Source organism: Balaenoptera physalus (genome assembly GCF_965194825.1).
Source record: "Balaenoptera physalus genome assembly, chromosome: X".
Taxonomy (NCBI): domain Eukaryota; kingdom Metazoa; phylum Chordata; class Mammalia; order Artiodactyla; family Balaenopteridae; genus Balaenoptera; species Balaenoptera physalus.
Genome location: NC_138903.1, coordinates 3,479,526 through 3,492,983, shown reverse-complemented (window position 1 = coordinate 3,492,983; position 13,458 = coordinate 3,479,526). Strand labels below are relative to the sequence as shown.

General features: G+C 33.3%; 1 long non-coding RNA gene across 1 annotated transcript in view; it reads left to right on the top strand.

Annotated features, from left to right (window-relative positions):
• Positions 1-13,125, top strand: part of LOC309652484 — a 199,619-nt gene extending 186,494 nt beyond the window's left edge. The window contains exon 3 of the long non-coding RNA XR_014258749.1: positions 12,724-13,125. This is a non-coding gene — a long non-coding RNA (uncharacterized lncRNA). The remainder of the gene's footprint in view (positions 1-12,723) is intronic.
• Positions 13,126-13,458: the final 333 nt, after the last annotated feature.

Here is a 13,458-nt window from a genome sequence, read left to right as displayed (position 1 = left end):
CCTAGTGGCAGGACAGGAATAAAGACGCAGACGTAGAGAATGGCCTTGAGGACACGGGTGGGGGGGTTGGGGGGCAGGGAGGGGAGGAGGGGGAAGGGTAAGCTGGGACAAAGTGAGAGAGTGGCATGGACATATATACACTACCAAATGTAAGATAGATAGCTAGTGGGAAGCAGCCTCATAGCACAGGGAGATCAGCTCGGTGTTTTATGATGACCTAGAGGGGTGGGATAGGGAGGGTGGGAAGGAGGCTCAAGAGGGAGGGGATATGGGGATGTATGTGTACATATAGCTGATTCACTTTGTTATACGGCAGAAACTAACCATTGTAAAGCAATTATACTCCAATAAAGATGTAAAGTAAATAAATAAATAATAAAGAAGAGGTCCTTCATTATTTGATTGCACTGATCTAAGCTATTTTGAACAAAAGCTAGCTGTTATCCCCCCAAACAAATGGTTCTTAGTCATATTCGCCATATAGCAAAGTTTCAACGAAGTGCCGTTCATTTGTCAGTATGAGGAATTCATCATTCTGTCTCCTTTCCAAACCAAGACAATACTCGTCAAGTATGTTAGTGTTTTTATTTTTACCTTTTTATTGTTATTGTTGCTGAGAAATTGAGTAAAACATATAGGCAATGTGTGAAATGGTTTGTCTGAATGAAGGTTTAATAAAACATGCTGCATTCACAGCAGCAAGAGTTTGGCAAGCTTTTGTGGGTAATTCTTTGACAATTTAATACCAAGTCCAGCTCCCCTTACTTTACTACGTAGCTTTTCAAAGTCAGACATGAATCACAGTGCTGGGAGCAATGATACCAATTAGTGAAGTTGGGTGACATGTTTTATTATTCTTCTTAGGAAAAAAAAGCAACCCTGGAAATAGAAATTGGCAAGGGAAGCATTCATCACTGCTCTGCTAGCGTTATTCATTTGAATATGCCCATAATTCTTGGCTGTTTTGTCAATGCGGTTCTCTCCTTAGAGGGTTTACGTAATAGCCCAGCTTTGACCTAAATTATGAACTGACCAGCAAAAATGTTAACCATCCAAAAATCTTAAGATGGTATTAATTGTAATGACTTTAATTCCTGGGCTTTGAATGGTAACCTTGTAGCTCCCAGACAAAGTTGTTAGCTTGAAGACGGTTTATGCTGTCTGGGATTCATTTATAATGTGTCAAGGCTGCATGAGTCTCTATAGAGATATAGAACTGGTTGGTCCCTAAGATGTTCTGACAGTTGTCTCAGATTAAATGTTCTTAGGAGGGCCAGCTGGTATTTTTGTGTGTGTTTAATTAATAAGGTAGGAAAAATATTGATTTGTTTTTCCTATCTAATATATCCTTCTTATTAAGCATCACTGCAATTTTTTTTTTTTCTAAAGCAGCTCTGTGCTAAAAGGAAATTGAAGCCTTAGAAAGAAAGGAATGTCCATTTTCATTTGGGGCGGAGTTCTCCGAAGTAGTTCTAACCTGGTCAGTAGACATTTGAGTGTTTGATTAGAGAAATGAATGAAGGAGAGCGATTATGAAGAAGGACGGACCGAGTGGAAGACTAGAGTAGATTCAAGTTTTAATTTTAATTTTAATAAAGATAGGTGTAGTATTCAGGAGCAATGTCTACACACAGTATGAGGCAGGGTCATTTAGGTGGAATGGAGGCATACATTTTTCCATTAAAAGGCAACATGTGACTGTCTCGGGGCTTTGAGAGTAGGCGGAAGTGGAGGCGTCAGGGAAGGAGACAGATACGTAGTGGAGGTAGGGACTGTGTCCATCTGGCCAGTACAGGCAAGACTGCACGGGAACACGTGACAAATAACAACCCCACCATCATGCTGAGCGTGGAAGTTGAGGCAGAGGAATGGACCATGGACAAGAAAGGCAGGAACCCGATCCCAAGTCCAAAACAGCAACAGTACGATTAGGATGATTTCACAGTGAGAAGGACCAGTTTTTAACCCCATTTCCTGGTGCTGATTTGCAACATGTATCTTTTCCTCCAAAGCCAAATACATATCTGGTAAATGCTAATAGATGATAGATAGATAGATAGATAGTTAGATAAAGATAGATAAATAGATAATGGATAGCTATATGATAGATTAGATAGATAATATATGAATAGTTACTAGATAAATAGGTTGTATAGATAAATAGATAATGTATAGATAGATAATAGATATGACAGATAGACAAATAGATGAGATAAATAGATGTATATAAAATTAATTTCTCCAATAAAGGAATTATTTATCTTTTTATAACTCTTGCAATAAGGAAGCCAGTGATTATAGTACAGGTGAAGAAATGGATTTGTGGCTAAAAACAGTTAAGCTAAATTTTAACCTACATACCATTCAAGTGACTGCCCCTCTGTGAGTGAGACGTAATGCAGTAAAGACCCATGATCTCTGCATCATGGGGTCCAGAAAATCCAGGGTCTGATGGCCAGCTGTAGAGAAAGAAGCCTTTTATTTTAAAATATGTACTGATTTTTCAAAAATATTTTTAAAATTGAAGTATAGTTAATTTACAATGTTGTGTTAGCTTCAAGTGTACAGTAAAGTGATTCAGTTATACATGTACATGTACCTATTCTTTTTCATATTCTTTTCCATTATAGCTTATTAAACATATTGAGTAGAGTTCCTTTGTTGTATTTTATATACAGCAGTGGGTGTGTGTTAATCCCATACTCCTAATTTATCTCTCCCCCAACCCCCCAAAATATTGATTTTTTAAATTCATCAATAAAATATAAATAACTGCTAAAATTAGGCTTTTAATGAATCCACAAAACTCTTGTTATTGTCTTTTTTTAAAAAGGAGGATATTGGCCAAAAACCTTACTACTTTCCGAGTTGTCTAATTCAGCTTTTGTATTGTAGCATGATATGTAAGAAGGCAACAGGAACATTTGTAAGAGAACTCTTTATAGAGGTTCTGCTGTGTCCCAGGCATTGCTCAGTTGCTAGGGGAAGAAAAGAAAACATCATGGTGTGATGTTCCCCTCAACTCTGATAATCCAGTGAGCAACCTCACTGAAAGAAGAAGGAAAAAAAAAAAGGAGGAAATAGGCATCCTTTATGGAAGTATTTCAGTTTCCTAATCTGCTTGGAACCATTGTGTCCTACGCATGCTTTTTATTTTTTAATATAATTTAATTTAATATGTATTTATTTATTTATTTTGCCATGCCTCGCGGCATGTGAGATCTTAGTTCTCCAACCAGGGATCGAACCTGTGTCCCCTGCATTGGAAGCAGGGAGTCTCAACCACTGGACCCCCAGGGTAGTCCTGGAAGCACTCTGTCCTAGATCGTAGTTAAATCATGTCTGTATGGAGCCTCAGGAGGAAATGCTCCAGATATAATAATTTCATAAACCTTCAGGTCAATTATTTTTATTAATTTAAATCAAGTGAAAAGCTTATCAGTGGTATTTAAATTTTAAATTAGCTTCATTTGCTTATAAATAGAAAGGAATTAACTCTAAGTAATTATATACAATATGAGTGTGTTGTTATCACAGAAGTTAAAAGGAAGCAACTGGGAACATTTAAAACATATTAGAAATACATATAAATAAAATTGTCCTCTAGATTATTTTGTTCTTTACAAGTACCCGTGATTGACTTTGAAATAAGATGTCAAAATTTCTCTAATAAGATACGTAAGTTCATTTACAATGATTTTAAACTTTTTTATTTTTTTTGTTTTTTTTGTTTCCCAGAGAAGTTCCAAACATAGATTCAGTATTTTTTTTAATTCATTTTTAAATTTTAGCCCAAACTGCCACTCAAGAGACTACCTCATGATCTTACCTGGGAGAAATATCCCTGTTTTTCAAATTAGATTGAATTTTCAACTCTGCATAGAAATATTTTAATCTTATAATTATATTTGGGTAATATTTTCTTGATTGAATGTATCTCAATAGGAATAAACCTGCAGGTATTTATGCATGCATGTATAGCATAGTATATATGTAGAGCACCTACACAGAATGAAAAATGTTACTTTCTCATATTTTAGTGAAGATTTTTTTCTTTGTATACACAATATGCTTTTTGGGTTTTTTAATCTATTTTTTATTGAAGTATAGTTGAATTACAATGTTGTGTTAATTACTGCTGTACGGCAAAGTGACTCAGTTATATATATATATATACACACACACACACACACACACACATTCTTTTTCCCATTCTTTTCCATGATGGTTTGTCACAGGATATTGAATATAGTTCCCTGTGCTCTGCAGTAGGACCTTGTTGTTTATCCATCCTATATATGCCAGTTTGCCTCTCCTAATCCCAGACTCCCAATACATCCCTCTCCCACCCACCTCCCCTTGGCAACCCAGTCTGTTCTCTGTGTCCCTCAAATTTGTTTCTGTTTCATAGATAGGTTCATTTGTGTCATATTTTAGATTCCATGTATAAGTGATAGCATATGGTATTTGTGTCTTTCTGACTTCATTTAGTATGATCATCTCTAGTTGCAACACAATATGTTTTTATCAATATCTTTTTTTCAGTCTATACAAGAAAACGTAAAGAATTAAGGAATGAAGGTGAAATATTAGAAATAATTGAGAGGTTTGTGTTTGTTTAAAACATACCTGTTCAACACTTTGGAGTTTCTTTAGTAGTTTTTTGAACCATTTTATTGACATGTGATTGACCTACAAAAAGCTGTACGTATTCAATATATACCACTTGATGATTTGGTAGATAAGTATATACCCGCGAAACTACCACCACAATCTACGCCATGAATATTTCCATCACTTACATAAGTTTCCTCTCAGTATTATTATTATTATTATTACTATTACTATTTTTATTACTATTTTATGATAAGAACAATTAACATAGGATCTATTGCCTTAACAATTTACTGAAATAAGCCAGACAAAGAAGGACAAACACTGCATGATACCAGTTGTATGAGGAACCTAGAATACTCAAACTCATAGAAGCTGAGAGTAGAATGGTGGTTTCCAGGGGCTGGGGGAAGGGAGGTGCGGACAGGGAGATATTAGTCAAGGGGCTACAAACTTTGAGTTATGCAAGATGTCTAAGTTCCAAAGATCTACTGTACCCCATAGAGCCTACAGTTAACAATGTTGTATTGTGTACTTTTTTAGAGCATTTTTCTTTGAATTAGTGAAAGATCTACTGTGAGGTTTCAGTGATAAAACATAAGGTTGAGCAAGTTAAAGTAGTTTTATCGGATGACAGTAATTCTAAAGTGTTGCACACAGTGTGATCATGAATTCAGGAAAGTTAGAGGGGAAAATATATGTATATGTCTTTTACTGTTGAGTGGGACTAAAATAAGAACTCCATCTATGCTCTGTTATGTCATAAAATATTCTACTTAAAGTCGATTCTCATCTTTTCACATAGATTTTTGGAACTTCTTATTTCTTAAGAGAAACAAAATTCTTGCTGCTGAAATAGCTTATTTTTAGTTGCTTTCCTTTTCAGTAAGCACTTAAAACATCATTTTATCCTTAAGAAACACATTCACAAAAATTTATTAGTTTAATAATTATGTTTTAAAATCTAAGTATGTGTTATGTTGTTTTGATCATGGTGTTCCCATTATTTAATAATTAGGGATTTAATTTTGAAGGAATTTTGTATACTAACTATATTTATGTGAAACCAATCAATGAGGGGTCATTATTCATTGTAATAAAACAATGCAGAAGAACATTTTTTAATGAGGCACCTTTCTGCCACAGGAAATAATATACAGATAAACACTGTAATCTATATATAATGTTTTTATTAAGAATTCATATGGTAGCTTTCATTGGTTATGTCCTCACTTGGTGCCATATTTTTTTTTTAATTTTTATTTTATATTGGAGTATAGTTGATTTACAGTGTTGTGCTAATTCAAGTGTATAGCAAAGTGATTCAGTTATCCATATACATGTATCTATTCTTTTTTCAAATTCTTTTCCCATTTAGGTTATCACAGAATACTGACTAGATTTCCCTATGCTATACAGTAGGTCCTTATTAGTTATCTATTTTTTATATAGTAGTGTGTATATGTTAATCACAAACTCCTAATTTATCCTTTCCCCCCAACATTTCCCCCTGGTAACCATAAGTTCGTTGTCTAAGTCTGTGAGTGTTTCTGTTTTGTAAGTAAGTTCATTTGTATTATTTTTTTAAGATTCCACATATAAGCAATATCATATGATATTTGTCTTTCTCTGTCTGACTTACTTCACTTAGTATGATCATCTCCAGGTCCATCCATGTTGCCCCAAATGGCATTATTTCACTCTTTTTTATTGTTGAGTAGTATTCCATTGTATATATGTACCACATCTTCTTTATCCATTCATCTGTCAATGGACAGTTAGGTTGCTTCCATATCCTGGCTATTGTAAATAGTGCTGCAATGAACACTGGGGTGTATGTATCTCTTCGAAGTATAGTTTTCTCCAGATATATGCCCAGTAGTGGGATTGCTCAATCATATGGTAATTCTATTTTTAATATTTAAGGAACTTCCATAGTGTTCTCCATAGTGGCTGTATCAATTTACATTCCCACCAACAGTGCAGGAGGGTTCCTTTTTCTCCACACCTTCTCCACATATTTCACTGAAGTCTTGTGTATGTTAATTCATTTAATCACCACAACTTCAGGAGGTGAGTGTCACAGTTATTCCCATATCATCACTAAGAAATCAAGAGCAAGATGACTTTGCGTCCATGCTTGAACTCACCCAATTTCCCAGCAGCAGAGTGGAGTAGAAAATGACATTTAGAAAGAAGGACTGCTCTCACGTCACCTAGTCATCCGCTGGCTCTTTCTAACCCTCACCACCCCCTGAGGAATCCAACCTGTATTTCACACATTTTTCTTTAACCTAAGAGTATCCGATAAGTGTTCATTGTGAAGAAGAACATGAGGAGGGATGACAACTAGACTCTACACAGCGGTTACCTAATTTTTTCAAGTGGTACTTACTTGTAAAACATTACTGTAGTAATTGTCTTTTTTCAGCGATGTGTCACTCGAATAAAGCTGGGATGGAGCTTCACCGTGTGAAGAAGATTAGCGACAGGTCAGTGCTGAGAAAATTGAAATTAGGAAGAAAAGATCACGCTGTGCCCTTTCCAAAGTCGTGCTGGAACACCAAATCCCCTAAGTCACGTGTATCCCATCTGCACCTTGCGATGTGTTTTGTGTTACTATTCCCGACAAACCGGAGCCCTTGCTCAATGGCATCATACATTATCATGCAGAAAAGTGACGGGCTTGGGAATACACTCTTCCCTATAATCCTACCCCATGGATAATGTTTGATTATTTAATATATTTAACATATTAATTGTGTTGAATATCCATGATAATATTTAATTATTGAGTTATAAATGCCAATGCTTAATATTTTAATAAATAAAACCATTCAATATATAATAATGCTATGCATAAGTGCAATACCATTTAATTTCTATAAGGTAAAAAAGGGATTTTTTTTCTTTCTTTTTCTATTGAACTATAGATGAATCACATTATTATAATAGTTTCTGGTGTGTAGCCTAGTGATTCAGTATTTTTACAGATTATACTCCATTAAAAGTTCTTACAAGATAATGGCTACAATTCCCTGTGCTGTACAATATATCCTTGTTGTTTATCTATTTTAAATATGGTAGTGTGTATCTGTTCATCCCATACTCCTAATTTATCCCACCCTCCCCCTTTCCCTTTTGGTTACCATTAGTTTGTTTTCTATGTCTGTAAGTCTGTTTCTGTTTCGTAAATAAGTTCATTTGTATCATATTTTAGATTCCACATATAAGTGATATCATGTTGTCTTCCTGTCTGACTTACTTCACTTAGTATGATAATCTCTAGGTCCATCCACATTGCTAGAAATCGCAGAATTTCATTTTTTTTTATGTTTGAGTGATATTCCATTGTATATATATACCATGTCTTCTTTACCAATCCTCTGTTGGTGGACACTTGGGTGGTTACCATATCTTGGCTATTGTAAGTAGTACTGCTATGAACATTGGGGTTCATGTATGTTTTTGAATTAGTGTTTTCATTTTTTCTAGATACGTACCTATGAGTGGAATTGCTGGAATTTCATTAAAAAACAAACATTAGAATAAAATAATTTTTTTTAAGTAAATTTATTTTATTTATTTATTTTTGGCTGCATTGGGTCTTTGTTGCTGCGCGCGGGCTTTCTCTAGTTGCGGCGAGTGGTGCACGGGCTTCTCATTGCAGTGGCTTCTCTTTGTTGCAGAGCACGGGCTCTAGGTGTGCGGGCTTCAGTAGTTGTGGTACGTGGGCTCAGTAGTTGTGGCTTACGGGCTCTAGAGCGCAGGCTCAGTAGTTGTGGTGCAGAGGCTTAGTTGCTCCGTGGCATGTGGGATCTTCCCGGACCAGGGCTCGAACCCGTGTTCCCTGCATTGGCAGGCGGATTCTTAACCACTGCGCCACTAGGGAAGACCCAAGAGTAAAATAATCTTAATATATTGTCTTGATCATAGTCTAATTGATTTTTTCCTTCTCTTGGTGTGAAATCAGGAGAGATACCCTTGAATTAGGCAATATTAAACACATTTTAAGAATAAAAATGTTGAACAGATAATACAGCCAAAGTTCTGCATGTGAAATTTGGATTCAAATCATAAGTTCAGGAATATTTATTATTGGAGTTATTTGGAATTTGTAATTGGGTCAGAAGTGATAAGTACAATCAATAATATAATTATTACAATATTAGTAAATACCAACTTTTTAGATCTTTTTACACATTTTAGTATATTTTAACATTCAATAGAGTTTATAGATTTGGCATTTAAATTAGTAAGTACACCAGTGTTCATTTTCAGAGTTGTTTAGACATAGAAATTTGAAAGAAATTTTGAATAAAAATTATAACATTATTATTTTGAATATGGCCATACAAACACACCCATATCTATTAATGGAGTTATATATATTTTCTAATGTAAATGGGTCTGTTAACCAATAAGTATGTCAGTGTTATGGCTATTGAGACTAGTAAATGCCCCAGTGCTTATCTGGAGATATTTTGATTTTTGAATTTGAATTTGAACAAATAAATACACAGGTGTTATTTGAGCTAAATGCACCAGAGCTTGTCATACGAGTAGTATTCTACTTGAATTGATATTGGAAATAAGTACATTTGTGTTTGTTGGAAATTAATCAAAGAAGAGCATGGGTATTATTTGGAAATGTAAATGTGCATTTTAATTTCAATCAGTAAGTAAATCATTGTAATCTGGCATTCCAGCTATTAAGTGTACCAGTCCTTGCAGACTTATTAAATTTTGAGATATTTAGTTTTAAAATTTTGAACAAATAAAAATAATTAGATAGAATTTCAAATAATAAGTTTACCAGTATTTGCTATCAAAGTTATTTGGGTTTTGGAAGGTGAATTGTAATTTGAATTAATATGTAAGTCAGTGTTATTTAGGATTAGAATTGAAAGGTAAAATATTGCTATTTGAAAATTTGAGGAAGTTTATCAGTGTTCTTTGGGATTCAAATTAGTAAGTGCAGTAGAACTTTTTACCAGAGATATTGGTATATCGGAACTTGATTTGAAGTATAAGCTAATAAGCCAACCAGTGTTGTTTGGGATTGGAATTAATACATGTACTGATCTTTGTTATGGTCTTATCTGAATTTTTGAATTTTAATTAGGAATTCAGTGAATGAATGTACTAGTGTTACTTAGAAATGTGAATTTACATTTGATTCGAACTGAATTTAAATCAGTAAGTCTACCAGTGTTATTTAGAATTTGAGCCAGTAAATGCCAAGTACGTGCTATCAGATTTATTTGGATTATGGAATTTGAATTTAAATTTGAGCTAATAATTCGCCAGTGTTATTTGCCTTTAGAAATAATTAGTGGACTGGTACATGTTAATGGTACGACTTGGATTTTAAAATTTCAACTGAAAATTTCAGTTGGAAGTTTCAGACTATTATCTGAAATTTAAAATTGACATTATAATTGAATCAACAAATATGCCAGTGTTATTTGTAAATAATGTGAAAAAGTATACCTTACGTTATAGGTCTTTGGGATATCAGTTGAAATTTCAAGGAAATTTACGCCAGTGTTGATTAGAATTTGAAATAATACGTGCAACAGCCAGTGCTTGTTATCAAATTATTTTAGATTTTAAAATTGTCTATGGAATTGGAACCAATAAATAAAACAAAGTATTTGGAATTTGAGCTAATAAGTGCATTGGTGTTTTTTATTTTAATTACTTTTAATTTTTGGTTTGCGGAATTTGATTTAGAATTTGAAATAAAGCATAGTCGTTTTTAATTTTAGCTAATCAATTCAGTAGTAGTACATTTATCAAAATTAATTAATAAGTAAACCACTGTCGTTTTGAATTTTATCTAACAAGTAAACTAAGGTTATCTGAAATTTGAATATGTATACACTAATGTTATTTGGAATTTGACGAGATAAGTGGAATAATGCTTCTTATTGGAGAAATGTGTATATTGGAATTTTACTTGAAATGTGAACTGATAATTACAGCAGTGTCACTTGCTATTGGACCTCAAAAGTGTGTCTCTTCTTGTCATGGGTATTATTTGAATTTGGGAATTTAAATTGGAATCTGAGTTGATAAGACAAATGGTATTATGAGGAATTTTAAACTACTAAGCATATTAGTGATTATTGTCTGAGATTTCTGAAATTTGGAATTCTAAATGAAAATTAAACCAAAAGTTAAAATTTATATTATTAAGTACACCAGTGTTAATCACAATATTAGCTAAAAGTCCACCAGTACTTGTTATCTATTTATTTGGGAATTTTAATTGGAATTTGGACTGATACCAGGGTTATTTGGAATTAGAACAAATCAGTTTACCAATAATTGTTGTCACTGTGACCTGGATTTGGGATCGTGAATTGGAATTTGAATTTATAAGACCTCTCATGTTATTTACCATTTGAGCCAATAATTATGCCTTTGCTTGGCATTAGAGATATTTGGATACTCCAACTGGAATATGAATTAATAAGCACACCAGTGTTAATTGAAATTTGAACCTGATCAGTGCATCTATGCTTGTGGTCAGATTTATTTACCCTTTGGAATTGAAACGGCATTTCTGTTTGAAGTGAACCTCAGGTTGTTATGGAAATGGCATTTCTGTTAAAAGTGCACCTCAGGTTATTATGGAAGTTACCTGCATATGGACATAGGGTTGAATAAATACATCAGTGTTATCTGAAATTTGAAGAGATAAGCACATTGAAGCTTGTTATCAGTTTTATTTGCATTTTAGAATTGGAATTGAGATATGAATTAATAACTAAATCGGTCTCATTTGGAATTTGAACTTAAAAGTAAACTTTTGTAATTTGGAATTTAAATATGTAAGCACGTGTTATTTGAAATTTGGATGAAATACAAGACCACTGTGTTACTAGTTATTTGAAATAATATGTGTACCAGTGATTGTTATAGGAGATATTGAAATACTAGAAATAGAGATGAAAGGTAACATAGTCATTTATCAGTGTTATTTTGAATTTGAGCTAATAAGTACAGTGGTATGTGTTATGAGATATTAGACTCTGGATTTTAATTGAAATAGGAAGTAATAATTATACCACTATTATTTGAAATTGGAACTAATAATAGTCGCAGAGCTTGATACCAGTGCAATTTATATTTCAGAACTTGAATTGGAAGTTGAATTAATAAGACCTGAAATACTATTTGCAATTTATGCTAATAAATGCATTAGTGTTTGTTATGGATAAATTAAGATAGAAATAGAAATTAGAATCAGAATATAAGTTAATAAGTACACTAGTGCTATTTGGAATTGAAAATAATAACTGTACCCGTATTTATTCTCAGTGTTATTTGGATTTTGAAATTTGAATTGGAAATTGAAATAAACACACTAGTAGTATTTGGAATATTTAATTAGCATTATTATTTGATCCAGTAGGTACACTGGTGTTATTTAGAATTGGGGTGAATAAATGTATCACTGCTTGATTACTGGGTTATTCAGATTTTGAAATTTGAATTGAAATTTGAAATAAGTATCCCATTTTTACTTGGAATTGGAACTAATAAGTCCACAAAAGCTGGTTTTCAGATATATTTGTCATTCGGACTTTGATTTGGAATTGTAATTACTTTTATATAGTGCTATTATTGGGAATTTGAATGAAAAGTATGCTTTTACATGTTATGTGAGATTTCTAATTTTGTGCAATAATTCCCTAGTGTACTGGCTGCTTAGAAATTTCTTTTCCTACTGAAATTAATCATATTTCTTTATGACATCAACTCTCTCAGACCATCCATTTAACTGTTTCTATCAAGTGGCTTCTGTAGGACTGATAGGTTTCTAAACATCAATATCACATTACAAATCAATCTCAAGCCTTGCCAAAAAAATAGAATTTTATTAAGACGTTAAAAATGATACTAGATAATTATTTGAATCCTGTGCAAAATCATCAAAAAATGAGAAGCCTGGCAGTTCTCATTACCAATTAACGTTAGGAACTAGGAATGTGATCTCATGTTGGAAATTCAAATCGAAAGAATGAATCTCACAGGATTAAGAGAGATGCTGGGAAGACCACTGGAAAACCATTTTCATTTTGTGTTTCCACCAAACAGACTCTCCTGTTGCTTTGCAAATTCAGACATAAACTGCAGCGTGTTTCACCATTCTAAATGACATTTACACCAGGGGAAACTGCCCACAGTGCAGTCTCTCAGGTAAGCATGCGCACACAGTCAACGTGACTTAAATGATGACAATTATGAGGATAAACACATTTGTTTTCATCCATCCTTTTTGTTTGTTTGTTTAAATTTTTATTGGAGTGTAGTTGATTTACAATGTTGTGCTAGTTTCTGCTGTACAGCAAAATGTATCAGTTATACATATACATATATCCACTCTTTTTTAGATTCTTTTCCCACATAGGTCATTATAGAGTATTGAGTAGAGTTCCCTGTGCTATACAGTAGGTTCTTATTAGTTATATATATATATATATATATATATATGTATATGTATATATATACATCAATCCTAATCTCCTAATTTATCCGCCCCCCCTCCGGTAACCATAAGTTTGTTTTTTATTTTTGCAGGGAAATGCTCCATTTTTAAAAACATTTTACTTGTAGTTAGTAGGCTAACATTCTCAAAGGGTGCAGTTTGAGTGGTCTTTGATTGTTACCAATTATACTAAGATAATGAGGAACAACTTGTACTAAATTCCTTCAGTATTTTCCAGGTAACATTAACTGTAAAAGGGTAATTAGTGGAGAATAGAAAGGGAGTAGCTTACCGAATAATGATCACCCACCAGTGAATATCCAGTTCTGTATATTACATGAGAA